Source organism: Mobula birostris, chromosome 6 (assembly GCF_030028105.1).
Source record: "Mobula birostris isolate sMobBir1 chromosome 6, sMobBir1.hap1, whole genome shotgun sequence".
NCBI lineage: Eukaryota > Metazoa > Chordata > Chondrichthyes > Myliobatiformes > Myliobatidae > Mobula > Mobula birostris.
Window position 1 is genome coordinate 51,231,001 of NC_092375.1, and position 18,307 is coordinate 51,249,307.

The window sequence follows — 18,307 nt, forward strand, 5'->3', positions numbered from 1 at the left end:
AGGTTCCGCTCTCCACCCTCCTCCCCCAGTTCTAACCAACTTTTACAGGAGCACGATTGAGAATGTCCTGACCAGCTGCATCACCATTTGGTACAGGAATTGCAAGGCATCTCTCAAACTTCCTGCAAAGGATTGTGGGCATCATTGAGAGGACCACTGGGGCTCCCCCTTACACCCACGAGAAATATCTATTAGCGGTGCTGCAAGCACAGAGCCCTTAGCATTGTCAATGTTCCCTCCCATCCATCCAGCAATTTCTTTGAACCCCTACCATCAGGCATGAGGTACCATATACCATTAGGTCAAGGACTGTTAGGGTGGGAAATGGCTTCTTCTTCCGACCATGGGACTACTGAACTTCCTGCCATCACCCAGGGCTCCTCACATATGAAGCAGCAGTGATGTTATACTGTTTACTTTTTAAACTTGAGTCATAAATGCACCTTATTATTTGGTTTTTTTTGTGTGGTTCTATTACTTGTGTTGAGTGAGATTCATGTACAATGTTGAGGACCTTGTTCTGAAAGAATATTGTTTTGTTTGGCAGTATACATGTGTACGGTTGAATGACAATACACTTGAACGTTTCTTCTGGAAGCTTCAGGAAGTTTGGGATTTCTACACAAACATGGAAGTGCTGAATGTAATGTTACTCTCCAGTGGGGCTTTTAATGCTGTGATCCGACATTTGGACTCATGTAGTTCAGTAACAACCTTTCTGCAAATTCCCAGTACACGTTCAGAGGCACCTGCCTGCTGACACTGTCATAGGAGTTATCAGCCTATTCATTTCAAAAATGTCAAAAGGGAGAACAGCTATAGGAGACAGAAGTAGGAACAATGAAGACATTTAGATGTTTATGAAACAGAATAGGTTCATGATAGAACAACAACCTGCTGGAGGAACTCAGTAGGTTGAGCAGCACCTGCTTGGGGCATGGGGGTGGCAGAATCCTTGACGTTTTGGGTTGAAATCTTGCGTCAAAGCAGAGAAGGGAAGCAGACAGCGTAAAATGGAGCAGGGATATGGTGAATAGAGGAAAAAAAAAGAGGCCAGAGGCAACTGGTGGTCTAAGGAGGTGGGGTAAATGGACAGATCAATCCAAGTAGAGGAAGGGCAATATTCCCTCTAAGCTGTGTGGCCACACTGCGACTGAAAAGCTCCCGCACATTCAACCTTTGTTGGAACGTTCTTTTATATGATATTAATGTTGAAATTATGCTGAAATAATTTTGATATCTATGTTATTAATTATGAAATACCCTGTAATTGTTAATGAATTATGCATAATCATTATGTAACATTGTTACAGTGTGTACAATGTTCAGCAGATCATCAGTATGAAAAGGAAAGCCCGAATTAGCCAATGTCACCGAATGTGATGTTGTCTCATTTAGACCACTAAACAAAGTAAGATGGCTGTCAATACATTTTGCTGTTACTACTTTAATGAGGAATTATGCAGTTTTGATCCAGCATTGCAAAGAGCAAGAAAATGAATGTAATGATCCAATCAGCATCTGCTACCTGAAGATTTTGACCAATCCACAATATCAGATAGCATTACCTGTCCTTGATGTTTTAGAAGATCCAGCATCTCTTTGCAAATTCCTTCAGAAAAGCTGTTTGAATACAATTGAAGCACTGCAGTACATAAAAGCAAAAATTAACAAGTTACAGTCACAGTATCTTAGCGATTCCATTTATTGGAGTGACAAAGTGAAAGATCTGCTTGCACCCAGAAGTTCTGACATCAATACTGTGCCTATTATTTGATCATTCAACTTGGATAATAGATTTTCTCACAATGAGTTAAGAGAATGGCAAGCTTTTGACCCTGTTGCTATTGCAAACACAACCAAATCTGAATTTGGAAAAGAGAACGTTGTACAACTGACAAAAAAAATGCTATTATGAACTATGACAAAAGCATTGCCTCAAAAATATCACAACAATACTGTGATTTCAAATGTGTTGCTTCTGAGAAAGTTAAGACTGGTTCAATTAAGATGTTCCCTGATATGTTGAACTATGTGCTTAGAAATGAAGAATTTGATGAACTGTCAATTCTTGTTGACATTATTGGAACATTTCAAGCTCTGGTGCTGACTGTGATTATGGATTCAGCAGACATCCCACCCTGCAAAAACTCATTTCAGGGAGGTAGCATCATCAATTTGCCGGAGACTTCAGGGAGAGGTGGGATGTCTGCAATAGAGTAGCTCCTTAGCAGCTGGCCAGCTAGTTTAAATAACGTTAGCTATGCTAGTGAACGAATGACACCTGTTAAACTCAACATGTCTTTTACAGTCCTAACCCACCATGGGCAATAGAAAAGTCATTGTTGCAAACAGTGCAGCGAGCAACACTGTCATTATTTTTGACCCCTATCAGGCAGGGGTACACTTTAGTGTAGTCTGGGGTGACGTACCTTTTATTTTTTTTGGAACACTCTGCAATGGCGCGCTCTCTCTCTCCCTCGTGGTCGCTCGTACGCTCTCAATTGCTTTCTCTCTCACTCGCGCGCTCTCGCTCGCTCTCTCTCTCGCGCGCACACTCTCTCTTGTGGTCGCGCTCGTGCTCTCTCTTGCTTTTCTCTCGCTCGCTCTCAAAAAAATTGATTTCCATGATATTGTATATAATTTGCAGGCATCAGGGAGCCACTATTAATACGCGGGAGACTCCCGGAAGTTCCGGGAGAGGTGGGATGTCTGGATGCAGTCTTATAAATTCAATCAAATGCAAATCCAGAAACAGACTAAAAGAGGAACATTTGGATGATCCAATGAGGATTAAAACATATTTTTCATCTGGATGCAAAATCAATATGGACAATGTTTGTAAACAATGGATTTGTAATAAAGACTGACGAGAATGAAATGTGAAATATTTTCTTTGTTGTACTGTATTTCATTATATACTTCAATTAATAAAAAACATGATTTTTCAATTTTCTTTCTGAATTTTCATAGTATGCATATTACAAAAACAATCAAGTGCCATGCAGTTTTCAGGCAGCGCAAAAATTTCCTGAGCAGATTAATGGTTAGTCCATGCAGCTGTAAAGAAAAAGATTACAGGGAACATTGGAAGGGAGCATTGAAATTGGAAGGCAGGGAGATAGCTGGAGGTAGACAGACAAAAAAAAGTAAAAGATGAAGCTGGGAAGGGTGGGGAAGAGTGAACGTGGATAGAGCTCGGAAGGGTGGGGATGAGTGAACGTGGATGGAGCCGGGAAGGGTGGGGAAGAGTGGACGTGGAGATGACTGCTGAAAGGTGATAAACAGAAATACAAATGGTGCCAGTGTTTGAATTTGATATGCAAAGAACGTGATAATAGAACCATTGGAGTTCAGGTCCTTTAGAGCACTCAAGCACTTTTGGCCCGTTTCATCACTCCCATTCTCCACTTCGTTGTGGATTTAACAGTTCAGTAATATTTGAGTAATATAGAGTCATAGAAAAGTACAGCACAGAAACAGGTCCTTTGGCCCTTTGAGTTCATGCAGAGCCATTTAAACTGCCTACTTCCATCAACCTGCACCAAGACCATAGCGTTCCACATCCCCTACTATCTATGTACCTATCCAAACTTCTCACAAACATTGAAATTGAGCTTGCATGCACGACTTTCCACACTCTCATGACTATGAGTGAAGAAGTTCCCACCAAACCTCAGTGGAAAAAGCCTGCTTGCATTTGCCCTATCTATACCCCTCAATTTTGGAAACCACTATCAAATCTCCCATCAGTCTTCTTCATTCCAAGGAAAAAAGTCCTAACCTATTCAATCCTTCCTTATAAATCAGGTTTTCCAGACCTGCCAACATCCTTGTAAACTTTCTCTGCACTCTTTCAACCTTGTTTACATCTTTGCAGCAGGCAGGTGACCAAAACAGCACACAATACTCCAAATTAAGTCTCACCAACATCTTATACAACTTCGATATAACATCCCATCTCCTCTACTCAATAAAGCTTTCTTTACAACCCTATCTACCAGAGACTCCTGCACCTTGTCTGCTAGGGCAAACTCATACTTTCTTTCTTCCTGATTTCTTTCTAAGTGTTGTCTTCCATTCCTGATACTCCATTAGCACCTCATTTGTTCCTACCTGTCTATATCTGCTATGCACCTCCTTTTATTCTTAATGAGGGCCTCAATATCTCCTGAAAAACAAAGGCTCCCAATACTTTTTAATCTTTACCTTTTATTTTGACAGGCACATTCAAGTTTCGTACTTCTAAAATTTGAAGGCCTCCCACTTAACAAGTATACCTTTGCCAGAAAACAGCCTGTCCCAATCCACACTTGCCAGATCCTTTCTGATGGCCTCAAAATTGGCCTTTCTCCAATTTAGGATCTCAGCCCATGGACCAGACTTTTACTTTGAAATTAATTGTACTCTGATCTCTAGATGCATAGTGTTACCCTACACAAACTTCTGTCACCTGCCCTGTCTCATTCCCTAATAGCAGATCAAATATCGCATACTCTCTTGTTGGGATTTCTGCATACTGATTAAGGAAACTTTCCTGAACACGTTTGACAAACTCTATCCCATCTAATCATTTTAGAGTATGGGAGTCCTAGTCAATATGTGGTAAGTTAAAATCACCTAGTAGAACAACCTTGTGTTTTTTGCAACAGTCTACGATCTCGCTTCAAATTTATTCCTCTAAATCCTTTGGACAATTGGGTGGTCTGTAATATAGCCCCCTTAAGGTGGTCATACCTTTCCTATTTCTTAGTTTCATCCTTAACACCTCAATAGACGAATTCTCCAGTCTGTCTTGACTGAGCACTGCTGTGACATTTTCCCTCAGTAACACCACCCCTCCTCCTTTAACCCCTCCCACTCTGAAGCACCTGAAGCAATGGAACCCCAGAATACTGAGCTGTCAGTCCTGCCCCTCCTGCAACCAAGTCTCACTAATGGCTACAATGTCATAATTCCAGTGTTGATCCATGCCCTGAGCTCATCTGCTTGTTCCCATGTTACCTCTTGCATTGAAATATACATAGCTCAGGACACTAGTCACATCACGCTCAATGTTTTGATTCCTGACTTTGTCTGAGGTCTTAACAACAAGTCTCCACAACTTGTACATTCAGGGAGCACATTCAGATTGGAGGATTGTGACTAGTGGTGTCCCACAAGGATCTGTTCTGGGACCTCTACTTTTCATGATTTTTATTAACGACCTGGATGTGGGGGTAGAAGGGTGGGTTGGCAAGTTTGCAGACAACACAAAGGTTGGTGGTGTTGTAGATAGTGTAGAGGATTGTCGAAGATTGCAGAGAGACATTGATAGGATGCAGAAGTGGGCTGAGAAGTGGCAGATGGATTTCAACCTGGAGAAGTGTGAGGTGGTACACTTTGGAAGGGCAAACTCCAAGGCAGAGTACAAAGTAAATGGCAGGATACTTGGTAGTGTAGAGGAGCAGAGGGATCTGGGAGCACATGTCAACAGGTCCCTGAAAGTTGCCTCACAGGTAGATAGGGTAGTTACGAAAGCTTATGGGGTGTTAGCTTTCATAAGTCCAGGGATAGAGTTTAAGAGTCGCGATGTAATGATGCAACTCTATAAAACTCTGGTTAGGCCACACTTGGAGTACTGTGTCTAGTTCTGGTCGCCTCACTATAGGAAGGATGTGGAAGCATTGGAAAGGGTACAGAGGAGATTTACCAGGATGCTGCCTGGTTTAGAGAGTATGCATTATGATCAGAGATTAAGGGAGCTAGGGCTTAACTCTTTGGAGAGAAGGAGGATGAGAGGAGACATGATAGAGGTGTACAAGATAATAAGAGGAATAGATAGAGTGGGTAGCCAGCACCTCTTCCCCAGGGCACCACTGCTCAATACAAGAGGACATGGCTTTAAGGTAAGGGGTGGGAAGTTCAAGGGGGATATCAGAGGAAGGTTTTTTCTACTCAGAGAGTGGTTGGTGCGTGGAATGCATTGCCTGAGTCAGTAGTGGAGGCAGATACACTAGTGAAGTTTAAGAGACTACTAGACAGGTATATGGAGGAATCTAAGGTGGGGGGGGGTTATGGGAGGCAGGGTTTGAGGGTCGGCACAACATTGTGGGCCAAAGGGCCTGTAATGTGCTGTACTATTCTATGTTCTCCACTAACAGTTCTGGCACTCTGCTTCCCATCCCCCTGCAACTCTAGTTTAAACCCAACCGTGCAGGACTAGCAAATCTTCCTGCTGGGATATTAGTCACCTTCCAGTTCAGGTGTAAAATGTCTCTTCTCTATAGCTCCCACCTTCCTTGGCAGTGAGGCCAATGACCCAAAATTGTTATGCCCTCCCACCTACACCAACTCCTTAGCCACATGTTATAATATATAATCTTATTACTGGCCTCACTAGCACATGGCATGGGTAGCAATCCTGAGATCACAACCCTGGAGGTCCTGCTCTTATACTGTAAGTGTATTATTTGATTAAGTATTCTTGTTTAAGTAACTCATTATAGGTCACAGTATATGTAAAAGTACATGAATAGCATACGTCATCACAGCACCATGTCATGTGTGCGTGTCTCACTTAAAGTAAAAACCCATTCACCTGGGCTTACATCGTTTCCTTGCAATTAGTTTTATGTTTTGGAGTTAGAAAACATAACACTCTTCATGCTGGTTATTTCACTTCCCTAGCTCCAATGCAGGTTTTCAACCTGAAAAATCAACAATTCCTTTCCCTCCACAGATGTTGCTTGGCCTGCTGAGTATTTAAGTACTTTCCTTTATAAAATCATAAATTTCGTTGCATCATTTATTTAATAGTTCAGTAAATATTACTGAATGTTTTGCAACAACTAGAGATTAGAAAGCATTCAGATCCTTGACATGCTGAACTCACTGGGCTGTTTAATGAACTGAATTTTTGATTCACCTACGTGATGGCAATCTATCATGCAAAGTCCTGCTCCTTCACAGAAGCAAACCATTTAAAACCAGGATTGGCATTGAAAGACGAGGTACACTAAGCATTCAGGTTTATCTGAACATGGGTAGTACATTGTTGGCAGCAGGTTCTCAGGAGAAAAGAAGCAGGAATTAACAAAAAACCCTCTTTTAACACAGAAAACTTATGCCATAATCTTCTTGCAAGTATATTCATCCTCGGCTGTACAACTTTCCTCTTGTCATTTATATTATAAAATATTTGCATGACAGATTTCTGGAAGTATAATCAGATAACATCACTGAGGGAAACAAGATTGTTCCATCTCCTTAATCAGTAAGATTTGAAGCTGAAGCTTCTTATTTTGTCCTTGCTTGATGTTTAAAGAAATCAATGTTAGGCAACGAATATAGTGGTAATCATATGTGGGAAAATGGAGCTTGCTTGGTAATGATCTCAACTCTCAGTTCAGTACAAGACTATCCTTTTACACTGTTTCAACCAGGAACAAATGGTTTATCTTATTGTGGCTTATAATATCTGTGTGTAAGTTAGTTGCCACATTACCTGGATTACAGCAAGGGCACAAAATACAGGCATCGTTCGGGGTACTTTTTGCAGTGCAGGTACTATTGAAAAAAGTAAATCAAAACAAAGAACAAACGAGAATTTTAACCCAGAATTTTCCCCATGTGACTGGACACCTACATCTCATCAGTTGAAGTGTGTATTAGCCATTTCGTATCTACAAGCATTAATTCTCAGTCTAAAAGAAATGGCAAGGTGTGCAAGTGGGAAAACCTGAAGAAGGCTGTCCGTGGAAAGGCTGACCAAAAAAAATACAAATTTCCTGAATGAAAGCTGCCAAGATTTTGAACTCTCTTAACAGCCCTGAAATTTACAAATATCAGAAGATTAATAAAAATAAAAATGTATTTAAGCTATTTAATATAAGGAATACAAAAATGGAGTATTTTTAGGCTACTTAATTAAAAGCCTTCTGCCATCCTGGAAATCCTGGTCATTCAATTTACTGTTTGACACTTCTATAGCAGATTTAACTGGCAGTTTAACAGCTAGATTCCCTGTGTGTGGCAGTATGGCCAGTAAGTCATAACAGCTCACCTAGCATGTTATGAACTTCTTCATTTCCAACAAAAATCAAGGTTGCTGACACAAGATAAACTGCAGTTGTTCCATATAGGACTTCTAGCACTGTGTAATTCACTACTTCATTGTTTCAGATGACTTTATTACACCCTGTCTCCCCCACAGTGACATTGATTTAATTTGATAGCTCTGATTGATGGTCTTTAGACAAAGGTTATTAAATTTATTTTAAACTAAGGAGAAAAGATTATTTTATGCTAATAGAACAAGTGTGCCTTGAGTAAAACTATGCTAAAAATACAAGGTTAATTGATTTCCTGATAATTTAGAATTGTCAGCAAACATCGTACTGTGACTCATTAATGAATCAACAGCCTAGTTTACAAGTAGACACAAAGATCTAACATAGATGTCTCCTTTTGAAGATTATATGCCCCCTGACATCTATTATTTTCCAGTTTTCTTTTTCAAAACATAGATAAGTTTCATGCTACTGGACAATATATTAAAAATGCTGTGAACCCATCAATGATAGGGCCTCGCTCAGCAATTCCAACATGGAGATGACACACCCAGTGACTAAATGTGGCAAATAGAGTTAAATATTAAGGAGAAGGGAGAACTACAACAATATAGCATAGCTTCTACAATCCATAGAATGACAAAACAGGAAAAAAATATATAGTCATTTTAGTATTTTAGACACAAGTGTTTTAGTTATGCCAAATTGAACTAATATTGAATATTAAGCCATCTATGTCATCAGAACAATATGTCCAACAGCAGGATCTCAGCATTTAATATCACAAATCTGAGAAATTCTTAAGAATTGCTAAGGAAAGATCTCAGTCCGGAACATCAATGGTTTATTTCCCTCCTTTGACACTGTCTGACTGGCCAAGTTGCTCCATAATTTTGTGGGTATTGCTCAAGGCTCACAGCATCCGCAGAATCTCATGCTTATAACTTCACATGTCAGTTCTGCCCCACACCAAATTCTGTTCTGGAACTTGTAACTACTCCACTTTGCATACAAGAGTTCAAATGCAAAAATTAAAAGAAAATTTCAACTTGCTCTTGGCATACAATTAAACATTCTACCTTCATTAATTTTGCTTAAATTAATTTACAGGAAGGGAAATACTTGAGGAAGGATATACTGGCTTTGGAGGCGGTGCAGAGGAGGTTCACCAGGTTGATTCCAAAGATGTGGGGGTCAGACTAAGAGGGCTGATAGAGTTGCCTAGGACTGTACTAGCTGGAACTCAGAAGAATGAGAGGAGATCTTATAGAAACATATAAAATTATGAAAGGGATAGATAAGATAAAGGCAGGAAAGTTGTTTCCAGTGGTAGGTTAGACTAGAACTAGAGGACATGGCCTCAAGATTTGGGAGAGTAGATTTAGGATGGAGATGAGGAGGAACTGCTTTTCCCAGAGGGTGGCGAATTTGTGGAATTCTCTACCCAATGAAGCAGTGGAGGCTACCTCAGTAAATATATTTAAGACAAGGTTGGATAGAATTTGGGGAATTAAGGGTAATGGGGAAAAGGCGGGAAGGTGGAGACTAGTCCATAGACAGATCTTATTGAATGGCAGAGCAGGCTCAGTGGGTCAGATGACCTACTCCTGCTCCCATTTCTTATGTTCTTATGAAGTGGGCAAAGGAAGCACTTACTGAATTAGTCTTGTGTAATTCCTGGTATGCATTCAGCAAGAATGAAGGATTGGCAATACATTTCTGAATCAGGACATGCTTTTCTTGGAAGGTGACTAACAGGTAATGGTATTCACACGCACCCATTGCCCTTGTACAAATCTACAGTCAGGGTCCAGTGAGATGTTAGAACAGCCAAATAATTGCAGTACATTTTGCTCTTGATATCTACCAGGAGTTAATGCTACTTGTTACAAACAGAACCCCTAATAATTGCCTTTTTTTCTTGAAAAGCAGCTTTTGGCAGCCAATCTGATATCTAGCGTGTTTATTTGGACCCAAATCTGTTGAAGTGACATACTAATATGTAACACACCCTTATTTAATAAAGATAATATTTTTGTTGCACAGTTAACATATTATTGTTAAAAAAATCCACCACAGCTACAAATTTGAAACAAGACTTCTAAAATACAGTTTACCCCCCCCCCCCAATATATTTAAAAACAAAGAATATTGGGGAGCTTTAATCAAAATTCTACAGATCAAAAGACAACCTTGAATTTGTCTACACAGAAATAGAAGGACTTCCTGTAATCTTTCAGGTTAGCATAAGCAGTTAGTCAACCCAAATTTCAGTAAAATAACTTCTTTGCACATCAAAATTAAAATGACAGTGAAGTTAAAAAATAATAACAATTCCACTTGCCTTTGACATTTTATACAGGCTAGGAAAATGTAAACAGCAACAAGAACTACAAACAAAAACACACTCAATGAGTTTAGACTGTTCCGATTGCTGCTCATTGGGAAAGCATCAATATTCCCTCAGTACGCAGACAGGCAATGGAGATAGCTTTGAACATTACTCCGTTGCGATCGTTTGGTTAGCGTTAAGCAATTAACATGTCCAATATTCAAAACGATCGAGGAACCCAAAAGACCACAAAAAAAAACCTGACACCATGCAGGTATAGTAAGATGCGTCGTACCCCTTTCCTGCTTCCAGTTACCTCATTCTTCTCGCCACGAGGAATCACAAGCTGGAGCAGCAGCAGCAACATAGACAATACCGAGGGAACGTCCTCACTCCAGTTCGGGTCGCTTCACTACCGTTCATACCCCAAAATTATGTTTACGGCCACAAGGGGCATATCAGATCCATACTCACTACATCATGGTTTAAAATCCATCTGTTTCTAATGTCTTAGCTTTGGACTCGAGTGTACAAGGTTTGCCACAAAACCCTGCCACAAAATTTCTCTCCTATATCGATGCTGTCTGCGAAAGCAGAATCTATTGCCTTCGTTTCGATTCAGACTTAGCTCCACACCTGAATGAAGTAAATACAAACCAATGCGCCTTGTGCAAGAGCTGCTTCCACTAACACACAGATCAAGTAGTGCCCAGTTTCCACATGAAGGTGTCTCACCTTATAGCGCGGTGTTCACGGCGAGGCACTGACACAGGAGCCAGCCTTCTCTTTCACTCCCGCTCAGCTCAGTTCGAAATGCCTGTAACACTGGCGGAGATCTCGGAGGTTCGGCTGAAGCAGCTGTTGTTGATCGTTTTTCACTCTTCCGTGTTCCTGCTTTCAGACTGATCTGAACGTTAACCTCCAGGGCTGGAGATCTCTGCCTTAAAAGGGGCGGGTCCTTCTCACCGCGACTGTGGCGAGCTTCAGACTCGCGGGAACCCAGCAATCCTGGCATTGCCGAGAAACACAGAACTTTAGCCTCTTGTCGCATCAAGACAGCATCTCTGGAATTTGTTAAAATTCTACACACAGAAAGAATTTGATTCAATTAGCACTACCCACTAATCCGCGGAAACATTCAGGCTTCAATTACACTACAAGCCGGTCAATGAAAGTATCTTAAATCACCTGACTTGGTCCCGTAATTATTCGAATTTGGCTGATCGTTGACAAACTGTCCGTACAAATTTCATTCCTGTTGCTATTGATCATTCTCTGGTTCGTATCTAAATGGAGTTCCTGGGTGTACAGTGAATAACTGATTTCAATGATTCTCAACAGTTCAATTTAGGATACTTTCATGAGAAATCCATCACCATTTTATGTGTTTATAATCCGTATCAATTCCTCAGCTTCAATAACATTCAGTGTTGAATTTGTATTTAGAAAGTTCCAGAGCTACAGTATAAAATATGACGATTTGAGACACTGAAAATACCAGTTGAGCAAGATCAACATGGATTTACTGAGAGGAATCATGTTTGAATGACCAATTGCTTTGAGGATGATGTAGATGAAAAGCGGTGAAGTCATGCAAGAAGCTCGCTGGCAGGTAATCGCTGATCAAAGCACGCGTGAACATCGGGTGAAGTGAGTGGAGTAATCTGCTTGCGTGCATTACTTCACAGATAAAAATCAATCGGCAGCAATAATCAATCGGGTAGGCTGGTTAGAACATAAGAACGTAAGAAATAGGAGCAGGAGTAGGCCATCCGGCCCACTGAGCCTGCCCTGCCATTCAATAAGGCTGATCTGTCTCTAAACTCAGCTCCATCTACCTGCCTTTTCCCCATAACCCTTAATTCCCTTACTATGTAAAAACCTAACTGTTTCTTAAATATATTTAGTGAAGAAGCCTCAACTGTTTCCTTGGGCAGAGAATTCCACAGATTGATCACTTTCTGGGAAAAACAGTTTATCCTCATTTCCGTCCTAAATCTTCTCCCCTGAATCTTGAGGCAATGTCCCCTAGTTCTAGTCTCACCGACCATTGGAAACAACTTTTCTACTTTGATCTTATCTAACCTTTTCAAAATTTTGTATGTTTCTATAAGATCCCCTCTCATTATTCTGAACTCCGGAGACTATAGTCCCAGGCAACTCCATCTCGCCTCATAGATTAACCCCTTCATCCCTGGAATCAACCTGGTGAACCTCCTCTGCACTGCCTCCAAATATGGAGACCAGAACTGCACACAACTAGGGGGCAACATAGGGAGGCTGTGTGATTTCAGGTGCAGGTGACTGAGCTGTAGATTGGGGTTGGAGTAAAGGACTGACTCCACTGTTGGGAGTTTTCTGTCAGGCAGGAAGAGGGTAGAGATGGCAGGAAGCTACAGAGAAGATGCAGATAACGAACGGGAGGTGGAATTGCATGGAGGAATGTGAATTTCTGGGAAAATGAAAACAATAAGCGGCTGACTGAGGATTGTAGTGGTTTATCATCCAGTGGTGAAGGCAAAAGACAAGATTTAAGTACAAGAGGGAAGGGATTAAGGTTTTGTTGAGTTGTGAATGTGGACCTATTTCTGACATGAGTTTAATTAGACTAACTAAGGATTTACAGGGGTGGGGGAGTATTAGGAGATATCGCGGGTGCAAAACCTTTAAGAGATGGGGCACTCTTAGTATTTTGTAACAATGGTAAGCAATGCGAGAAAGTTTTGGGTTAAAAACTGTAGGAGGAAGAAAAGTAATATCAAAGAATTATATTGACAGTGGCTTTGGGGAGTAACCTCAGGAGTGCCTGATGTACCTTTGGACCAACTTAAAAATAATTTAGTTGGAGGGGAAATTGTGAATGCTAAACATTTAGCAGGGTTTCATAATGGAGTAAGAACAGGTACCTTATTAGTGTTGATTAAATTTGATAGAAAAAAGTTGCTGGATAGTTTTAATTTAGGTTATATGAGTTATATGGTTTGATTCTCTGTGCCGCTCCCTCTGAGATGTTTTCAATGCCAGAAGTTTGGCCATGTAGCAGCTCTGTGTGAGGGTAAAAAGCAGTGATAGCTTTTTGATGATGAGCGATGTGGTAGATGTGATGGAGAATATGATTATGGTAATTGTGGAGAAGATGTTGGGCTAAAATGTAGCAACTGTGGAGAATATCACTCTGCTTAAGCAGGGTGTCCTGTATATAAGAAGACTGTGGAAGTGCAGCATGGTTGGGTGGAAATGTGCATATGATATGCAGAGGCTTGGCAGAAAGCACAGAAGACAGTGTCAATGGGACATACAGAGAATACAGAGAAATTGGAGACAGTGTGTGCAACGTGCATAATTGTTTAACAATGGATTTATTGATTGATGATAAAGCTTGTCACTTTCATGCAGATGTGGTAAATTGTACAGAACAAACTAAAAGTAGGACAGAAAAAATTAAATTAAATTAAAAGCTGCAGAAAAACACCTAGAGGTAAAAGAATTAACTCTGGACAAGGAAGAGTAAATAATATTCAGACTTCAAAGGAGTGTTGTTAATGGTTTTTCTCCAATCTTACAATGGAACTAATGGTCAAGAATTTAAGAAAATTTATTGAATATTTATCAGGTAAACCTAATGTTAGAAGTGTACAGAAAACTTGGCTGAAATCTTATCTAAGTTTTAAGATATGAGGTTACTACTTCTAATAAATACTTTATTGATCCCAAGCGGGAAATCTTTTGTTGCAGTAGCAACATTTAAAAATGCACTTAGCAGTGTGCTTAACTAACAATAAATACAGAATAATCATAGTGTAAAATAGTAATAATATAAAAACAGTGTACCAATGTGCAATAATAATGTACAAAATAGTAAAGCAGAGAGTATTATACTATGATGTGTGTTCTGTCACGCAGAGATGAACTGTTGTATATGCTTATTGCATTTGGTAGGGAAGATTTTCTGTAACAACCTTTATGCTGAATGAGGCTGTTTGAAAAAGTACTTCCCTGTAGGTCGTGGAGAGGATTTCCATAAAGGATAACAGGTTGTTTAGTGATCTCCTCTCCACTACTAACTTTATCAGGATGATGAAGGGTCTCAGCCTGAAATGTCAACTGTATCCTTTTCCATAGATGCTGCCTGGTCTGTTGAGTTCCTCCAGAATTTTGAGTGTGTTGCTTGATATAATGTGTGATTTAAAAATGGGCATTGAAGGAGGAGTGGCTACCTTTGTCAAAAATGGGACAGCACATAGAGTAATGGGGATTGGGGTTTATGAATCAATTGTGGTTGAAGATTGGGGAAAGAATAGTGAAGTACTGATAATTTTTATAACCCTTGTGAAAAGTTAACACCTGATATATTGGAAAGTATGAGTGGAAATGGGAAAAAAATAGATTATATGGTGCGGGAATTTTAATACTCTTAGTACTATATGGGGTTTTAGTGATACAAATGGGAATGTGATTGTAGTGGAAGACTTTCTGGAAGAAAAGTACTTGGTGTGCATGAATGATGGTAGGAATACAAGGATAAATTTATTTAACTATGTTTCTGCTATTGACCTTATTCAAAGATTCAAAGCATATTTATTATCAAATGTATAAATTATATAACCTTGAGCTTTGTTTGCTTACAGGCAGTCGCAAAGCAAGGAACCTGAAAGAATCCATTTTTTAAAAAAAAGACCAGCCTCTAGTGTCCACAGGGAAAGAGAAAAAAAAACAAAACAGATCATGCAAACAATAGAAGCGAGCAACAACAACAGCATTCCAAATCAAATTGAGTCCTCAGATCAAAAGCATATGTTAATGTACATAGTTCATCCAATTTAATTAAAGAAGAGAGGACATGTAGAGAAACAGTTTTAGCAGGTAATCAGTTTGACGAGAAAGAATGTTCCAGTTCCTGCTTGGATGTTGAATTGGCATTGTCCGAACTTAAAAGGATGATTAATAATGGTGGTCAGGCATCACCAGGGAACGATAATATTTGTTATGTTTACACAGTTAATGGATTTGAAACCTAAGAGAGTTTTGAACTTCTTTAATACAATCTGGGTTGATAGGCAACTTCCTGCTTCCTGGAAATTAGCAGTTATTATCCCTATCAGATCCTCAATCAATCTTCTATTAATCAGATCCTTTCAGTTATAGATCTATTACACACTTCACATTTATGCAAGATAATGGAATGAATGGTTATAGCAAGGTTTTCTTATTTTCTGTAAAGTAATGGAAAATTAGCTGTATACCAGTATGGATTTTATAAAGTGAGAATGACCGTGAATTTAGGGTCAAGTTTGAAATCTGATATTCGTAAGGCCCAACTTAATAAAAAAGAATTCGGTGGTAGCAGTTTTATCTGATAAAGTTTATGATAATACTATTAAAAGGTTGCTGTTAAACTGGAAAAGATGGGAATAAGTGGTAGAATATTCAATTGGATTCAACATTTTTTATGTGATAGAAAAATAGAAGTTAGGGAGGAAATAACATTCTCTAAGGAGTATGAGATAGAGAATGGGAATCCTTAGGCGAGTCTGTGTAGCCCACTCCTTTTTAATATTATGATAAATGATATTTTCTGAAATGTTGGCATAGACGTTTCCAAATCATTATATGCTGATGTTGATGCAGAGTAGAAGAGAGGCAGGAATATAAATTATATCATTAGAAAAATGCAGGCAGCTCTTCATGAAGTAGATGAATGGGGACGTCGGTGGGGGTTTAAATTTTCAGTTGCAAAAACTTAAGTTATTTGTTTTTCTGAAAGGAACATTCCACCCCCAATTGATCTCAAATTATATGGTAATCTTTTAACAAGAGTCAGTGGTAAAGTTTCTAGGGAAGTGGATGGACAGAAGGTCAACATGGAAGGTACATGTGAATAAAATTCTAGGTAGGTGCATAATTGCCTTTAATGTGCTCAGGTTGGATTGATTGGAGTGCAGGTAGATGGTCACTTAAACAAATGTATATTGTTTTAATCAGATCTGTCTTTCATTATAGGTGTGTTGCTTACAGATCAGCCTCACCAATGGATTTAAAGCCCCAAGATAAAGTGCAGGCTCAAGAATTAAGATTATATTGTGGTGCTATTAAATTATCCCCAATTTCACCATTACTCGCAGAAATGGGTGAATTAACCTTTACATCTGCGCAGGTTGTAGTTAGCAATGGTTTATTGGGTTACTGTAAGAGGATGCAAAGTTGGTCATCCAATATGGGCAACATTAGCAGAGTGTTTCAATAAGGCCTTCATTTCTGGCTGGATGGGAAATGACTGGGCACAAAATCTTGGGTTGTTTAATGTGGACTATGGTCCCAGTGTATCCCTTTGCCCTCTGTTGATTTGGGGCTGCAGGAAAAGATCAAGATGAGGAATGACTGTATATCAGTGGCACAGGAAGTTCAACAATATATGGGAGGCAGATATTATCATTTCTTGTATATCTACACAGATGGTTCAAAAGATCCAGTGACAGCTCGCTCGGGTACATCTGCATTGTTCCAAATTTCCAGGAGACTATTAAGAAAAGATTAACAGATGAAGTATCAATGTTCATGTCTGAGATGGTTGCAATCATTTTAGCCCTGGAATGGGTTGAAGAAGTACATACTCTCTAATTTTGTACTTCTGTGCTCTGATTCATTCTCGGTTTTGACATCTATTGAAAAAGGTACTTCAAATTCTAGGCCAGACATTCTTCCTGAGATTGGACAGCATTTGCTGAGGCTGCAGGATCTATGCTTGTGTAAGCATTTCTTAAGGGTCCCTGCCCATGTTGAGGTTGAAGGAAACAAGATGGCAGACATTCTACCCAAACAATCATTTCAGATTAAGGATTAAATGTAGTGGTGCCTTTGCATAAGGGTGAAATGAAAAGCATAACTAAAAAGTCTATTCAATAACTATGGCTACAAAGTTGGGATAAAGGAAAAGAACAGACAGCATTTATATAAAATTCGGAGAATGGTGGGAACTCAACTGAGAGATGAGGATAAAAAGAGAGAAGCAGTTATACTTACACTTTTACATATTGGACTTATTAGGTTGAATAATACCTCATCCAGAATTAATATGCATGATACTTTACACTTTATTGTCGACAAACAATTGATACTAGAGTGTACAATCATCACAGAGATATTTGATTCTGCGCTTTGTGTTCCCTGGAGTACAAATCAATAACAAATATTAAAAATTTAAATTATAAATCATAAATAGAAAATAGAAAAGGGAAAGTAAGGTACTGCAAAAAAACCGAGAGGTAGGTCCGGATATTTGGAGGGTACGGCCCAGATCCGGGTCAGGATCCGTTCAGCAGTCTTCTCACAGTTGGAAAGAAGCTGTTCCCAAATCTGTCCGTACGAGTCTTCAAGTTCCTGAGCCTTCTCCTGGAGGGAACAGAGACAAAAAGTGTGTTGGCTGGGTGGGTCATGATATAGGCACTATTCAAGAAACAGTGCAGCATATCTTGTCTGATTGTAGTTTCTATGAGTTACAAAGGAAACATATTGCTAAGTTGAGATTTTTGGGACAGACTCAGTTTATATGGAATGTTTGTTAGGATATCACTACAATTTTAACATATATAAGTGCGTATTTAACTTTCTGAAAAGCATTAGACTTTTTGATATTTTTTGGGGGTGTTTGGTGTCTCTTTGCTCCATCCTCGAACTCAGTAGGTGGCGGAAATGCACCTTATGTCAGTCTGCCAATCGCCATTAAACTTTATTAGAAGTGGGGGAATTGGGGATGAACCCCAATGTTGACACTCCATGTCAATGATTTGACTGAGCCGATCAATCTAACATTTCTATATTTGCTGAAGATTTAAATTAAGTGTGAATATGGGTAGTGATGAGTATACAAAAAGGATCCAAGAGGATATAGATAAGGTGGCTGTGCAACAGCGTGACAGATGGAGTA

The 18,307-nt window shown here is 39.5% G+C and overlaps 1 protein-coding gene across 4 annotated transcripts in view; it reads right to left on the bottom strand.

Moving 5' to 3' along the window:
• sytl5 (synaptotagmin-like 5) overlaps positions 1–11,309 on the bottom strand; it is a 204,821-nt gene extending 193,512 nt beyond the window's left edge. For 2 of the 4 annotated variants that reach the window (XM_072260486.1, XM_072260482.1), the window contains exon 1: positions 11,119–11,309. The gene's annotated coding sequence lies outside the window, so the exon portion shown is untranslated. Of the gene's footprint in view, positions 1–1,568; positions 1,646–10,678; positions 10,705–11,118 lie in introns of those variants that run through there. The other 2 variants (XM_072260483.1, XM_072260484.1) reach the window with 2 other exon arrangements.
• Positions 11,310–18,307: the final 6,998 nt, after the last annotated feature.